Raw genomic sequence first — 17,110 nt, forward strand, 5'->3', positions numbered from 1 at the left:
ATGGCACTTAGTACCTACATAACTCCATCATTCCCAGAGGCCATATTTTGTACAGAGGATAAGAAACAGAGAGAACTAGAGAAGATGAGAGAGAGGGAGGGAGAAAGAGAACTAGAGAAGGTGAGAGGGGGAGAAAGAGAGAGAGAGAGAGAAGAGATCCCTGCAGCATTGGTCAAATACATGTGAAGCTTCCCTCTTTTGCAGGTAGGGATTGGGAGCTTAAACTCAGGTTCTTGCGCATAGTAACATGTGTACTTTGTTGGTTGAATACCACCTGGGCTCACTGTTTTCTTAAAGTATTTATTTATTTATTTTAAGAGAGATCATGAAAAAGGAGGGACAGAAAAAGAGGACCAGACCACTACCCAGGTCTGGTGTAAGCTTGTCCTACAGTCTTTGTGCCCTCAAACATGAAAGTTAGTATTCTAGAAAGCTAAGCTACCTCCTAAACCTTCTATTAAAAAAATTACTGGAGGCCTGGAGGTGGCACAACTAGTAGAGTGTGCATGTTAAAGGACACAAGACCCTGACCCCCACCTGCAGTGGGGAAGCTTCAGAATCACTGAAGCAGTGATTCCCTCCTTTTCTCTCCAGTCCCCTTTCAATTTCTCTTTGTGTATGTCCAAAGTAAATAAATAAATATATGTATCAAAAGAAAAAAATTTCTGACCCCTACTCTTGTGCAGGTCATATGTGTAATTAAAAAACAGGGACCGGCGTAAGGATCCCGGTTCAAGCCCCCGGCTCCCCACCTGCAGGGGAGTCGCTTCACAGGCGGTGAAGCAGGTCTGCAGGTGTCTGTCTTTCTCTCCCCTTCTCTGTCTTCCCCTCCTCTCTCCATTTCTCTCTGTCCTATCCAACAACTAATTGCGTCAACAAGGGCAATAATAATAACCACAACGAAGCTACAACAAGGGCAACAAAAGGGGGAAAAATAAATAAAATAAATAGTTAAAACTAATTTAAATAGCATATTTTATTTAATCAAATATATCTAAAATATTATTCTTAATGTAATAAATATATAACATCAATTGATATTTTACCTTTTTCTGTACAAAAAAACCTGTATTTTATATGTACAGCACAGCTCGATTAGTAGTAGTTGCATCTGAAGTAATCAGTAGTTACAAGTAATTGGTGGCTACTAAATTGGACCATGCAACTTTAGACAAGTTCATTTAATAGCTTATTACCAAGTAACCACAACTAGTACCACCAAAAACAACAGAATAATCTAGAACCTTATCTAAATTTCTAGCCTGCAATACTGTGAGAGATGATAAAATATCCATTGTTTTAAGTTGCTAAGCTTGAACATACTCAATAGGTGCTAAGAAGGTGAAGAGTTGTGGGGGTAACATGGAAAGGTTCTAAGCAAAAAGAATAGCATGTACAAGGTCCCCAAAGAAGAATGGCACATAAGAGAAAGTCACTGTGGCTAAAATGGATAGAGACAAGAATGGGGAGGTCAGCAGCAGCTAGGTCATGCCTGTTTTGTGAGTCAGAGAAGGATTTGGGTCTTTATTCTGAAAACAATGTGAACCATTAGACAAGTAAGAGGAGTGGCATAACTAAGTGTACACTTTGTAAATATGACCCTGGCTACTGTTTAGCAAATGGATTTTAGAGAAGGCAGAATATAGTTTTGAAAACCATTAATTGTATTCTGTAGTGGTTTAAGTGAAAGTAGATGGCCACGTGGGTTAGGGTGCTAGCAACAAAAATAGAAAAAAATAGGTAAGGGGGAGATAGATTCAAGTACTATTTAAGAGTAGAATGAACAGTATATAATCATGGATTAAATATGGGAGAATGAGGACTTCCGGAGGCAAGGCTATGGAGTAGGGGCCATTTCACTTTGTGTTCCTGATTAACTAGAAGAAAAAAGAAAGACAACAACAACAAAAAAATACCTGAAAATGCAACAAAATACAATGAGGATTTCTTCAGAAACTCACTAAGCTAATACACCAAAGCCTCCAAGTTGTGGATGCTACTACAATTTCATTCTGAACTTCCTGGCCAGATGACCTCACCAATGTGTCTCAGAACCTCTCCAGAGCCCTACCTGACTAGGGAAAATTAGAAACAGGCTGGGGGCAAGGATCAACCCGCCAAGGTCCATGTCTGGTAGAGAAACAATTACAGAAGCCAGGCCTTCCACCTTCTGCACCCCATAAAGAATGTTGGTCCATACTCCCAGAGAGGTAAATGTTAGAGAAAGATGACTAGAGGGCTCTGAACTCTAATTCTATCAGTACCCAGAGAGAGAAGGGGTGGGGGGAAAGGAGAGGAAGGATTCTCAGAAGTAGTAGGTGTGATTTAAAGAGGAAGAGAAGGCAGGATCACAGAAAAAATGGATATATATGTATATAAATAAATAATAGTCAACTCAACTCATATCTTTGATCTTGGGAGAACTAATGCAGTTACCAATGGAGAGAATGGGGACATAAAACTCTGGTGTTAAAACAAAAACAAAAAACGTCTGGTAGTGAGAAAGGAACTATACTCCTGTTACCTTATAAAATTTAAATCACTAATAAAAAATTAAAATAAATAAATATAGGGTAATGATTAAAAAATACTGACTGATTCACTTATTCAGCGCTTTTTTTTTTTTTGCCTCAGGGTTATTGCTGGGGCTCGGTGCCTACACTATGAATCCACTGCTCCTAGAGGCCATTTTTCCCATTTTGTTGCCCTTGTTGTTGTCATTATTATTGTTGTCATTGCTTTTGTTGTTGTTAAATAGAACAGAGAGAAATTGAGAGAGAAGGAGAGACAGAGAGGGGTAGAGAAAGAGAGACACCTGCAGACCTGCTTCACCACCTGTGAAGTGACCCCCCTGCAAGCGAGGAGCTGGAGCTTAAACTGGGATCCTTTTGATGGTCCTTGTGCTTCGAATCATGTGTGCCTAATCTGTTGAACTACTGCCCAGCCCCCCATTCAGATTTTTAGTGGCAGAAATTATTATTTTTTAAGATACTGTAGATGTTATAGGACTTTTTTTTTTACTTTCACACATATAGTAAAATTATGAATGAATTCACAGAGATCATATTTCTGCTTTCAAATGTGCAGCTGACACAAAAATTAGTCAGATAGCCAGTAAGATAGCCAGCTAAATTAGTATTCATAAAACCCAAAATGAGAGTTTGATCCTAATATGATGAATCTCATGAAGATATATGTAAAGATCTGCATTTAGGTCCTGAAATTACTATGAAGTGGAATATGTGGACAATAGAGATAGAATTTATCCATAGTAAGTGTAAAACTGACATGAATGTGAGTGTTGTGAAGCAAACCAGAACTCAATTAACCTTCATGCAGCATCTAGTCACAGCATTCTGTGCTAATCAGACCATATCTCTTGTGGTATCATATTCAAGAAGGTCAGTTCTACTTGAATAACACTAACAAATTCGAGCTTATCAAGAGGAAGAGTAGTATGAGAGAATAATGAAATTATGCCAAATGAGGAACAGTGAAAGGGCTGGAGGTAATAACCTTGGGGGAGAGAAGTCTACAAATACATAGTGGTCAGATGCAACTTTTTAAGGGCTTTCCTGTTGAATGAAACATGCACTGTTTCTGAAGGGTAAGAAGTTGAAAGTTGCAGGGTTCCACTGAGGTAATGAAGAATGTTGAATATTGTGCTACTGCCAAGGCCTAGACTTAAAATTTTTTAACTATTTTTTAATTTTATTTTAATAAGAGAGAAGAAGAGGGAGTCGGGCTGTAGCGCAGCGGGTTAAGCGCAGGTGGCGCAAAGCACAAGGACCGGCATAAGGATCCCGGTTCGAACCCCGGCTCCCCACCTGCAGGGGAGTCGCTTCACAGGCAGTGAAGCAGGTCTGCAGGTGTCTATCTTTCCTCCTCTCTGTCTTCCCCTCCTCTCTCCATTTCTCTCTGTCCTATCCAACAACAACAACAATAATAACTACAACAATAAAACAAGGGCAACAAAAGGGAATAAATAAATAAAATAAATATAAAAAAAGAGAGAAGAAGAAGGTGGAAGAGGAGGAAGAGAAGGAGGAGAAGGAGGAGGAGGAGGAAGAAGAAGAAGAAGACGAAGAAGAAGAAGAAGAAGACGATGAAGAAGAAGACGAAGAAGAAGGAGAAGGAGAATAGAACACTGTTCAGCTCAATGCCAGGGACATAACAATTTAGTGCTCCCTGGCCCAAGGCCTAGGGTGTGTGTGTGTGTGTGTGTGTGTGTGTGTGTGTGTGTGTGTGTGTGTATGTGCATTCTTCATTACCAGAATTGCCCAAGCAAAAACTGGGCAATAGTATAGAGGACAAAGGTTAGGAAAGGCTCTTGGGTTGAGCTGAAGGGGGTGGGGTGCTTGAACTTTATAACTTCCAAGTTTACCTTTAAAATTTTAACCAATTTTCTATGAAGGAGGAAAGTCTCACACATATTGCCATTAAACAAATCATTAAGATATCTGGAATTTAAAAAGAAAAATAAAACCTACATAAACCACTTTCCCTTTTCTCCCATGGAATCCCTGCCTCTCATTTTTAGCATAGTAAGGTTAGGAAAATAGCTCCCTTGAATAGTGTGATGCTTTGCCATGTGTGCAACTCAGACTTAAGCCTGGCCTGTGACATATTTAAGAAAGCATCAGTATGGTAGTCTCCATCATTCTCACTTTGCTTCTCTACTTCCGTCTCTCCCTACCTCCAACCCCACATATATATATGAAAAAGGAAGAGAAAGGGAAGAAAGAAAAGAAAACCCTGGCTCATTTTCAGCATAACAAACAGTAACAGTATGCTATATTGAAAGGATCTTGCTATCCTAGAGGGTCTGCTGAATTGACTACAAGAGGACAAAGGCCACAGAATGTGAGCAAAGGTCACATAGGCTCCTAAGCTAAATATGGGCCCCAGACCAAATCAAATTGATGGGGTTTACAGTCAACAATATTTATACACCTTTCCCATATTAGGGAGCTACTCTCTTCCCTGATTCAGCTTTCTGTTCCTTTTCCAGCCATGGCTTTGAGATCTCCCCAGACAATAAGTTGGATCCACCTCATATCAGATTTCAGGATCCGTGGGGAAAAAAAAACTAGTATAGCCATAGGCCCTTTGGAATATAACTAAAATATGCCTACTATCTATCTACAAAATGGAGGATCACCCAACACTTCATCTGCACTATCACAGACTTTAAGTTCATGATTGTTCAACAATTTGTTTAGCTTTGTATGTTAACTCTCTTTTCAGCCACCAGGCTCCAGATGCTAGCATGATGCTGACCAGACTTCCCTGGACAGACAACCCTACCAATGTATCCTGGAGCCCTGCTTCCCTAGATCCCTGCCTGACTAGGGAAAGAGAGAGGCAGGCTGGGAGTATGGATCAACTAGTCAACGCCCATGTTCAGCAGGGAAGCAATTACAGAAGCCAGACCTTCCACCTTCTGCACCCCACAGTGACCTTGGGTCCATACTCCCAGAGGGTTAAAGAATAAGAAAGCCATTAGGGGAGGGATACGGAGATTCGGTGGTGGGAATTGTGTGGAGTTTTACCCCTTTTATCCTATGGTTTTGTCAATGTTTCCTTTTTATAAATAAATAATAAAAATAACAAAGAATAAGATGGACATGAGTAATGCTTTGGTGGAACTGTAAGCACTTCCTTATGGACATCAGAGACAGCTGGCTGTGACTATGCATCACCCACCCTGAGCTATGAGATCCCTTGTCAACCACATATCCTTCTAGTGTAGGTTGGATCATCTGCCTGTCTTGGTGTCAATCTCTTCTTGAAACTAATCCTTTGTAAGTCCCATGTGTGGAAAATGTTCTTACCTAACACTTACTTTTCTTTTATTAACTCTCCTTTCTCACACCTCATAACTGTCCACAGAAGAGCAGCATCAGAGAAGACATGTTGGTACAAACTCAGAAGGACATTCTCCAACATTGTATCTAACTAAAGTAACAAAATTAAGAGTCTATTCCCCTCACTACCTTTAAAAAAGGAGCATGGAAGAATATTGTCCTTTGATTTTTTTTTCCAGTTACCAACAGCAAATGTGTGTATAAGATAGTTACCTAATTCTAGTCATATTCAGAATCTAACTTGTCTGATTCAAGAAAGCCTCCCCACTCTTCAAATTATCAGTAACTTTAGAAACCATTTTTTTTTCCTTTTTGCCAAAAGAAGGCCGAAGATTAAGAATCAAGCAGTTTTATAGGTTCCTCTTCTGGGTCTGTGTTCCTCCCATTAAGAACTCTTTCTACCACAAGCAAATCCCACAGAGCTCACTAAAAGTCCAGGCCCTATGAAAGAGCTTTTTTTCTTTTCTCTCAGAACCAGAGTCATGGTCAAAGAGAGAAAGCCAAAGTTTCAAGGACAACTTGAGGGACATCTACCTCTCCCTGTTCTGTACCCTGGTGCTTGGAATTCCCAAATTACTCATTCCTTAGCCTAAGGCATTTTTGAAAGCCCCTATTAAATGCAAATAGCCACTTAAAGGGAGAAATTAGGTTTTTGTTTCTTTGTTCTTTTATAGTCAATAAGAGTTAAGTTCAAGTTAATTTATCTAAATCAGAAATTGAATCCAAGAAGAAATCATGCTCATGAAAGGAGAGAGAATAACAAATGATGGGTCTTTCATAGCTCGATGGGAAGATAAAAAGTGCTGTGGACAACACTTTTCTACCTACCACCCCAATACTCTGTGTTATTGTCGCTAGGACTTCACTACTCCAGGCTCACTTTCTCAGACAGAGAGTGATAGAAGAAAAGTGGCTGGGTGGGTGGTGGCACAACCAGTAGATCTCACATGTTACAATGCACAAGGACCCCAGTTCAAGCCACTGGTCCCCACCTGCAGGAGTAAAACTTCATGAGCAGTGAAGCAATGCTGCAGATATCTCTCTCTCTCTCTCTTTGTTTTATCTACCTTTTCCTCTCAAGTTCTTTCTGTCTCTACCTAAGTAAAATAAATAAATAAATAAATAAATATTAAAAAGGGAAAGAGACAAGGAAATACACCACATCACTGAAGCCTCCTCCAGTGCAGTGGAGGCTGCCCAAAATATTTTACTGACCACAAAAGATAAATTGTCACCACTTGCTCAAACTCTGAACAATTTATTCATGAATCTTCTTGCCATTCTTCTTGCTTAGTTTAGATATGTTTCACTTTAGTTCTATCTCCTCATAACTCCAATAATATGGCCCTGAGATCTCTAAGCTCAACTATTTGCTCTATCTGATTTTTGAAACACTGAAGTTGAAAACTTGATTTTCTCCTAAAGAATCTGGCTTGGTTGGCCTTTTCAACTAACACATTCTTCTACTCACAGCTATATCTCAACACCTTTAAAGTCAATTTTCACCTCTACTGAGAAGAGACATGTTTAGAGATTTTATAGCTACCAAAGTATTAAGTTCAATGACATGTTTATTAAACAGTAAGCACAATCACATAGAACTATTTTATTCCCTTCAAAGCATTGTTTCTATACAGTCATTTTAGTGTGACTATTTAATGAACACAGTCTATTCATGAGATCAGAAATGCAAGAATACAGAGATCATGTTTCTTTTTTAATTTTTTATTATCTTTATTTATTTATTGGTTAGAGACAGCCAGAAATTGAGAGGGAAGGAGGAGATAGAGAGGAAGAGAGACAGAGAGACACCTGCAGCCCTGCTTCACCGCTCATGAAGCTTTCCCCCTGCAGGTGGGGATCAGGGGCTTGAACCTGGGTCCTTGCACACTGTAACATTTGTACTCAACCAGGTGTGCCACCACCAGGCCCCTAGAAACCATGTTTCTTAATCTTCCTGATAAAACTTTAATTTTCAGAAATCTGGAAGAATACATTTAACATACACAATGGAAGCTGGGAAGGTGGCTTAGGGATAGAAGAGCAAGACCTGTCTGTGAGAGGTCCCAAGTTTGATCCCCAGTACCACATGCTCCAGAGTGACACTTGGCATTTCTTTTTCTTTCTTTCTCTGAATTAATTAATAAATAGACTTTTAAACACACACAAATGAACACAAACTTATAAAAGCTAACACTATATATGCCATAGCTCACATTAATGGCATCTGCAGCTGCAAATAAAAGACATAATACAGAACTTCAAACTTGTGCACATAATTACTCATTTTTGTACAGAGCCTTCACCCCAAAATTGAGACTGCATGTTGAAGGACTAATTCATCTCCTTAGTTATTATAATTTGAGTGGAGTGGGAAGTTCCCTTGGACAAAAATTATATTCACCAGTCTTTCCAGAACATTAAATAACTATTAGTGGAGACACTATTTTAAACACATTTGCAAATGCAAATATGTTCATGGTATTCAGAACACGATAACCACTGCTTGAGCTCTTTTTTTTTTTTCAATATAAGATTTTTTCTTTCTAAATGAACTAATGGTCTCTGGTACCAATAGGGGTTAACATTGGATGAGGCACTTGGATGGGAAGCATAAATACGAAAAGATTTTTAAACAGAAGAAAAATGTCAAACCAAAGACAAAATATAAGCAAAATGATTAAAATAAAAGACCTACAGAGACCACTACAGGGAGACTGTGGATGTTGCCCCATTCTCTGGACTTCTCACCATACAAGGGACCCAGGCAAGGTTAATATTCTTGAATAATTTCTGAAGCAAAGTGACAAGGATCCCACAGCACTCTCGGACCAAAGGTGATTGTCACTTGTCTGCTAAGCAATAACTTCTATTTCCTGCCTGCCTTCCTAATTTACCAAAGCATATTAAGAGACTTACTGAAAAAGGCACGCTCGTAAAATTTCCTGCTTTGAATGTAACTGGTCTGAGAAGCCAAATTGCAAGGGTCTGAAGCACATACTCCATGCTCCCTCTTACCCACTCCCTAGCTGGTGATCAGCCCTGAATCTCTGCCCCAGATACAACTTTACCCCATACGAAGTTCCCAAAGTATAAGAACATACCTGTCATAAATTCCCCTCCAGTACAGCTCCCAGACGCCAGGTACATAAACCCAGTGGCATTCCCAAGGAAGACAGAAGCAAGGTATCAGTAACCAGTTAGGAGGAGCCTTTGTGATCTCCCCATGCCTCTTAGTGTGGCTTGCAGAGAAACAAAAATGTCAGCACTGCAGAGGCTAGAGCTCAAGTAGAGAAAGGGGAACTGACTAGCAAGAAACACCACCACAGACAGAAGCAATGTTCTCGCTGGTTCCAGATAACTTTTGCTGGCAGGTGGGCATTTCCACTGATGAGAATATACACCCTTGGAGAGTGAGTGAGTGTAAAGCCCTGAGGAAAACCCCCAAAGACAGCCCCAGCCACAAGCAAGAAAAGGATATCTTCCCTGACAATAGACAGAGATCCAGAAGTGCTGCTGTGTCTGACTCCACAGGAAAAGATAGAGCTCAGTCCCTAGGCAACCATGTGGCAGATGCCATGTCTGGCTCACCAGGGCTGCAGGAGATTGTCCTCAATGGGGTGCTTTGCCTTCACCTCAAATCATGGACTGAATCCTTCTTTACATATTCTGCTAGAAGGCGATTAACACACATAACCTTGAATAAATAATAAACTTTTTGATTTTGAACTTAGAATTATGAAGCAATAGACACTGTTCTAAGTGCTTGAGACAGGTCACACAGCCCCTGTGTTCATATTATCTTAGTCTAGTATTATTTTGTCTTGTTCAGAATGTTTCCATTATTTCTGTTCACTATTCCTGGAAGTGGGTAGGTGGGTACTCTTGTGTCTAGGAAGAAGTTCCAAGCAGAAGTGTGAATGCCAAGTAGATTTTTCCTCCCAAACCTAGTACTTTAAAAGGCATTGACATAAATAATCCTCTTCCAAATACATGGTTTCTTCCTTTCTATTTTTTCCCCCTGACCCAGTCAGGCCCTCTGTTCCATGAGAGTGGGGCTGAGGGCATTTGTTATGCTTCCAGATGTGTTGCTAATTGTGCCCTCTGTGATAGGGAAATGAAAAATGGCAAAGTAGAAACTGCCTGCTGTGGGTTGAGGAGACCCAGCCAGGCAAGGAGACCAGGGGCAGGGGAAGTAACACTTGTTTGGAATTAATGGTCCAAGGTCAAATTCTGGCCTGACTACAAAACCCTAAGGCTATTACTGAGCATCTCCAAGTCTCAATCTCCTCAATTATGAAATGTGACTAATAAGAGTCTCCATGTTGCATTGTTGTAGATAATACAATGACACCTCCATTCTCATTGTTAACTGGTTCCAGATGGCATGAGTGACAACCAGTACCAAAGGATTGGTGGCACTGGAGTTGAAGGGAGGAACCCCTTTATATAGTGGGGGGTTGGGTCCAAGGTAAGCCTGTCTGAACATCCCCCGCTTCCCCCACTTGCTCCCCAGGCCCACCTTGTTATGTGAGAGGATCCAGAGAAGGTGTGGTCTACAGAAGTAGTTCCAGTCTGTCTGGGGCAACTGCAACATATAGTTGAGACACACCCCTCTCACCCCCTCCCTCAACTGACCCTACTGCTGTTCCTGCCCCTTCTCCTACATCCCTGCATTCCTGGTCCCCAGCAATCTCGCTCTTCCCACCTCTGCCCCCATATCTCTGCTCCTAACAGCCCTGCAAAGTGTGCCAGCAAACGCCCAGTGCTAAAGCGTTTTTTTTTTTTCATTGTAGAAATGCATGGAATACTAAATCCTAGGAGTTCCAAAGTCCACCAGTGCTAAGCTTCACATTAAGTCACTTGGCTCAGAGGGTGCTACATATGATTTAGTCTTTATTATTACTTTCCTATCTTTTTTTCTTTTTTTTTTTTCAGAAACTCCAATACTCACTCTGGCCTTTCCACAAAAATCTACCTACTATCACCAGAGAGGTGATGCTCACTCTTGCCCAGACTAATCTGTAAACCTGTTCACCCTTCACCTAGGCCTCTTCTAAATGCCGTGGGCTCCTCGCATGCAGGTTCTGGACCCTGACTCACAGGTCATCACTTCCTCACTGTCCTTCCATGAGCATACCTTGGAAACTTCATCCTTTATTCAGATAGGCCCTACCTGGGGTTTTCCTCTGGATTTTACAATTATGTAGTTTTTTTTTTTCCTTTCTTTTTATTGGAAAGAGTCCATTTGGTTTCTTTATTGTATCACATGAAATTACCCACCTATCAGAGCACAGAAGAATTAATTCATATCTCACTCAGTTTTCATATTCCCTTCCTTCCCTTCTACTTCCTTTACACTAAATTAGAAAATCTACTATCAAAATATGTGAATAATATTTCCCAAATTTCAGTCATTCCAGCCACTAGTGCTACTTTAAATCTATGTAAAATCTATACTATTTACTTTTGTGATTTTTTTAAATTTCTTTATTGGGGGATTAATGGTTTACAGTTGACAGTAAAATACAATAGATTGTACATTTCCAAGTTTTCCACATAACAATTCAACCTCCACTAGGTCCCCCTCTGCCATCATGTTCCAGGACCTGAACCCTCCCCCCAACCTCAGAGTTATTTACTTTGGTGTAATACACCAACTAAATCTGTATTATTTTTAATGATACTTTGCTCTTACTTTACCTAAGATTATTTAAAGTAAATCTCCATGTCAATACTAATTTTTTAAAAAGTGTTTCATTCACCATAAATGGATAAATAAAAATACCATGTCACACTTGGCTTTAGAATCACAGAGAACTGGGAGTCAGGGAGTAGCGCAGCAGGTTAAGCACAGGTGGCGCAAAGCGCAAGGACTGGTGTAAGGATTCCGGCTTAAGCCCCTGGCTCCCCACCTGCAGGAGAGTAGCTTCACAAGCAGTGAAGCAGGTCTGCAGGTGTCTGTCTATCTTTCTCTCCCCTTCTCTGTCTTCCCTTCCTCTCTCCATTTCTCTATCTGTCCTATCCAAGAACAACAACATCAGTAACAACAACAATAATAACTACAACAAGGGCAAAAAAAGGGGAATAAATAAATAAATATTAAAAAAGAATCACAGAGAACTGTGTTCAGATCTTGGTTTCACTAATTAATGCCTGTGTGGTTTTTAGAGAAGTTACTTAACCTCTCTGAACTTTAATTTTCTCACAAAATACTAAATATTTATTTAATGCCTAACAAAGATCCTAGCATATAGTAGACATTGAACTAAGACTTGGTGCCTGCATGACTCCACCACTCCCAGCAACTATATATATCTTTAAGTAGAGTGTGAAAAACAGAAAGAGGGAAAGGTGGGAAGAGAAAGCGAGAGTAAGAGAATGGGGACACCACAACACTGCTCCATTGTTTGTGAAACTTTCTCCCTGCAGGTGATTCTATATGGAGGCCCTGGGCTCAAACCTGTGTCATCCCACATAGTAATGCATATGCTCTCTGTTGAGTAAGCCACCTACCTGCTGGCTCCCTATAGTAATTTTTGGAGTTTTGTTTGTTTGGGGTTTTCTATGCCCCTTCTCTCAAGTATTCCTAGTACTGCTGCCACACTAACATGGAAGTAGAGAGACATAAGCAATAAGGCAGGCAGAAGAACCTAAGGACAATGTTGTGTCCTGGAATTTACTGTATGGCTTAATTAGAATTTTGTGGCTGATTAAGATACTTCAAAAGTCATTATAGCTTCTCACTTAGGCAAGTACCCCATCAGTGTCATCTCTGATGTTTATCCAGCCTTTACTTTCTTACTTAACTTCGAAAACTTAATACCTAATAAAACAGACCTGATAAAAGAAAGTTCTTTATATAGTTTTAAATCTACCACTTCCCACAATTTCAGCCCTATAAGTATCATCTAGTTAGCCTGTTCTATTTTCTAAAATTCCTAGAGGAAAAAAAACTGTATATATTATAACAGCAGATATTATATATCTCCTTAATATTATTTCTCTCAGTAAAACAACCACAGTATCTTCAATTGTTCCTCAATGATATAATCCCCACAGCTCTAGTCAACTCAGCAGCTTTCTCACTGGCACAGATCTCTCTGAACTTGTCAGAATAGCTCTTTGCTGAGATGGCCTATAGAATGGAATGGGCAGTACCAAGATCACTTTCATTAATGAGTCAGAAATTAAATTAACCTGTAAACAGTTGTATTGAGAAGTTGTATGGCCATAATATTTTTTTTTTTTTAGCATATCAAGTAAGATCGCAACTCCTTGGTCCCATCTTGGTTGTGTGTTAGTATTCAGGACAAGTATTCAGTCAATCAAAAAGTTACTCTAAATCTGATCTATATTCTCCATTATATTTGTAATCCTTCAAAGCCTTGTGCTTTCAGAACAAATGACAAGGAGACCTTATCCAAGCATCATTAGTCAGGGACTCAGAGGGCTTGAGGGGTCAGCAGTATCAAACACAGAGAAGAGGTGGAACAGAATGAAGACATCAGTTCCTTGTGTTTAGTGAAGAGGAAGTTGCTGGTAACCTCAGAAAGCTGCTTTCTGAGTGAGGCTTCTTCCTCCACTGCCTCATTCCCGGATGTTCTCAGGACTGAGGAGACCAAAGCTATAAGGAAAAAGCAGCAGGAGGTGCAGATGGTAGTTGGGCAAAGGAAGCAGATGCTTTTCTGATATCCTTGCTCAACTTTGTCTAAGAGATAGTTCCTTGAGATTTCCAAGATAAGATTTACTCTGAGAGACAAAATTAGAAAATTGTGGACATTTGAAAATATCCAAACACTTGAATGTTCCAGTCTCAGCTATGTATTTTTTTGTTATATATGAATGGTTTTACTTTCTGTAGCCAGTGATCAAGAGGCAGCCTACAAGTATTCCAGGTGGTGATCCCTGAATTAAGGTACAATAATTCCCATAAATTGCTGTTGTAACACTATATTTATTTATTTACTGGGGGATTAATGATTTACATTCAACAGTAAATACAATAGAATATACATGTATAACATTTCTCAGTTTTCTACATAACAATACAAGCCCCACTAGGTCCTCTGTCATCCTTTTGGGACCTGTACTCTCCCCCTTTCCCCAACCCTCTCCAGAGTCTTTTACTTTGGTGCGATATACCAACTCCAGTTCAGGTTCTACTTGTGTTTTCTCTTCTGATCTTGTTTTTCAACTTCTGCCTGAGAGTGAGATCATCCCATATTCATCCTTCTGTTTCTGACTTATTTCACTTAACATGATTTCTTCAAGCTCCATCCAAGATGGGCTGAAAATAGTGAAGTCACCATTTTAAATAGCCGAGTAATATTCCATTGTGTATATATACCACATCTTGTTCAGCCACTCATCTGTTATTGGGCATCTGGGTTACTTCCAGGTTTTGTCTATTACAAATTGAGCAGCACTATTTATTGAACTATATGTTAGGATATGTTTTCTTCATATATACTTCAGTAAGGGAGAAAACAGGAGAAAGTTAGTCAAAATATTTCTGGACTTCTGTGAAAGTCCATGAAAGAACACAGATGTCCTAGGGAAAGGAATGAGAAGATATGCTTTAGAGATGCAAGAGGGAGAGAAAAGCAGAAATGTATGAGTTCTGCAAGAATTAGAGCCCAAATCCCAAAACCCAAGTGAATAGCAACCTCAGGGTGGTGGTTCTTGCCTACAGAAGCAATGCCCTCCCAGGCAGTTTCCAGCACCAGTATATTGACTATGGCATTATGAGAACTGAGAGCTTCCAGATTTCATAGCCCTCTGTGGGACTAGATAGTAATGTTCCTGATGGGAGTCACAGACTAGGGAATTGAAGTCCTTTCATCACTTTCTAGATCCGACAAGTTTTATTTTTTGGTGTTCTGCTTCCTATCCCCACCCCAACCAGAATTATCACTGGGAGTTGATGCCTGCAAGATGGCTCTACCATTCCCAGTGACCATTTGTTTTCCTTTTTCTTTTTGGGTAAAAGTGAGACAAAGAGAGATTAAGAGGGAGAGAAAGACAGAGATATATCTGAAGCACTGTCCCATCACTCATAAAATTTCCCCAACCTCTGCATGTGTGACCCAGGGGCTTGAACCTTGGTCCTTGAGCATGGTACTCTATGTGCTCTAACACCACCTCCTCAGGTAAACTTTCTGAATTCTAACTGGGCTTCAGCAGGGGAAGGAAACTCCTACACAAATACTATGGAGTCTTTTGTACAACTGGCAAGAAGCTTAGAAGTAGAATTAAGACTAATCAAGAGAAATGGGGAAAATTATTATATACTTGTATTCAAGGACAGAAGTTAATACTGTATGCATAGAATAATCCTTACACATCAGAGGGTAGGATGGAGAGGGGTAGGTAGGATTGAACCGTTAATGCAGTTCTTGAATATTTCTTAATTTAAAAGTACTGTAGCACAGCACTGAGTCCTGTTCTCATTTCCAGCTCTGTTGTACAAGTTCTAATAACAAAGTCAGTCACATATCTCAAGATGTGACACTCTCTTTATATATATATATATATATATATATATATATATATATATATATATATTCCCTTTTGTTGCCCTTGTTTTATTGTAGTAGTTGTTGTTATTGCTGTCACTGTTGGATAGGACAAAGAGAAATTGAGAGAGGAGGGGAAGACAGAGAGAGGGAGAGAAAGATAGACACCTGCAGACCTGCTTTACCTCCTGTAAAGAGACTCCTCTGTAGGTGGGGAGCCTGGGGCTCCAACCGGGATCCTTATGCCAGTCCTTGCACTTTGCACCACTTGTGCTTAACCGGCTACCGCCTGACTCCCCTGACACTCACCTTTTAGTAAAACTTTGATGTACTCACAGATAGAGCTCACCTGAGAGGAAGTATAAAACATTTTTCTGTGAAATTTTATTTTTACTGCTCTAGCAGATTTGTAATTTTAGCACCTTTACTCCTTAAAGCATAAATATGGCGTAACTGCTGAGATAATAAAAAGACAAGTCACTGACTGGGAGAAAATACTTGGAAAACATTTATCTGATAAAGAACAAGCATTCAAAATGTACTAGGAACTCTTAAAACTCAATAAAACTGACAACTCAGTTTAAATGTAGGCAAAAGTTCTAAACATATACCTCCCCAAACAAGGCATACAGATGGCAAGTAACAATGTCAAAGGACAGTATCAGGGGCCAGGCAGTGGCAAGCCTGGTTAAGCATTCACACTACTGTGTGATAAAACTCCGGTTCAAGCCCTTATCCCCACCTTCAGGATGAAAGCTTCATGAGTGGTAAAGCAGGGCTTCAGGTGTATCTCTGTCTCTCTCCCTCTCTATCTCCCTTTCCCTTCTCAATTTCTTTCTGTCTCTATCCAACAATAAATAAATAAAATTTTAAAAGACAGTATCATATGTTTTAGTAAATGGTAAATTAAAACAATTATAAGTTATTACCACACATCTATTAAAATGGCTAACTTTATTTTCTCCTTTTATAATTTTTTATTTGTTATTATTAGTATGTTACAAGATTGTAAGATTACAATGTATAGTTCCACACCACACCCACAACCAAAGTTCTGTATTACCACCCTTCTACCTCCCAAAGATAATCATCATAATTCTCACAAGCCTTACAGTTTGCTTGCTTCTATTTTGTTTGAATTTTTTTTTGGCAAGTTCATGTAAGTCAGATCTCTAGATTCCACATATGAGTGAAACCATCTGGTAGCGGTCTTATTCTCTTTACTTACTTCAGTAGGCATAATCACCTCCAGTTATACCCCCAAGGACACACTCATCTTTTTTTATCTCAGGGTAACAGTCCATGGAGTATATATCCCACAACTTATTTTTTAATTATTTTTTATTTTAATTTTATTTATTTTTTATTGGATAGAGACAGAGAGAAATTAAGAGGGCAGGAGGAGATAGAGAGGGAGAGATAGAGAGACACCTGCAGCCCTGAAGCTTTCCTCATGAAGCTTTCCTTCTGCAGGTGGGGACCAGGGGCTTGAACCCGGGCCCTTGCACACTGTAGTGTGTGCTCTTAATCAGGTGCACCACCACCTGGCCCCTTATCCCATAATTTCTTTAGCCAGTCATCTGTTGATGGGCATTTAGGCTGCTTCTACTTCTTGACTATAGTGAATAATGCAGCTATGAGCATAGGAGTACATATATCCCTTCTAATTAATTGTTTACTGGATGAATACCTAATAGTGGTATTTCTGGATCATAAAGTAATTCC

At 39.7% G+C, this 17,110-nt stretch overlaps 1 protein-coding gene across 10 annotated transcripts in view; it reads right to left on the minus strand.

Annotated features, from left to right (window-relative positions):
• Positions 1 to 17,110, minus strand: part of CD86 (CD86 molecule) — an 88,842-nt gene that overhangs the window by 47,278 nt on the left and 24,454 nt on the right. For 2 of the 10 annotated variants that reach the window (XM_060198290.1, XM_060198291.1), the window contains exon 1: positions 8,972 to 9,385. The exons of 6 other annotated variants lie outside the window; for them this stretch is intronic. The gene's annotated coding sequence lies outside the window, so the exon portion shown is untranslated. Of the gene's footprint in view, positions 1 to 8,971; positions 9,386 to 9,458; positions 9,544 to 17,110 lie in introns of those variants that run through there. 2 more of the 10 variants (XM_060198293.1, XM_060198294.1) reach the window with 2 other exon arrangements.

Source organism: Erinaceus europaeus, chromosome 9 (genome assembly GCF_950295315.1).
Source record: "Erinaceus europaeus chromosome 9, mEriEur2.1, whole genome shotgun sequence".
NCBI classification, from domain to species: Eukaryota; Metazoa; Chordata; class Mammalia; order Eulipotyphla; family Erinaceidae; genus Erinaceus; species Erinaceus europaeus.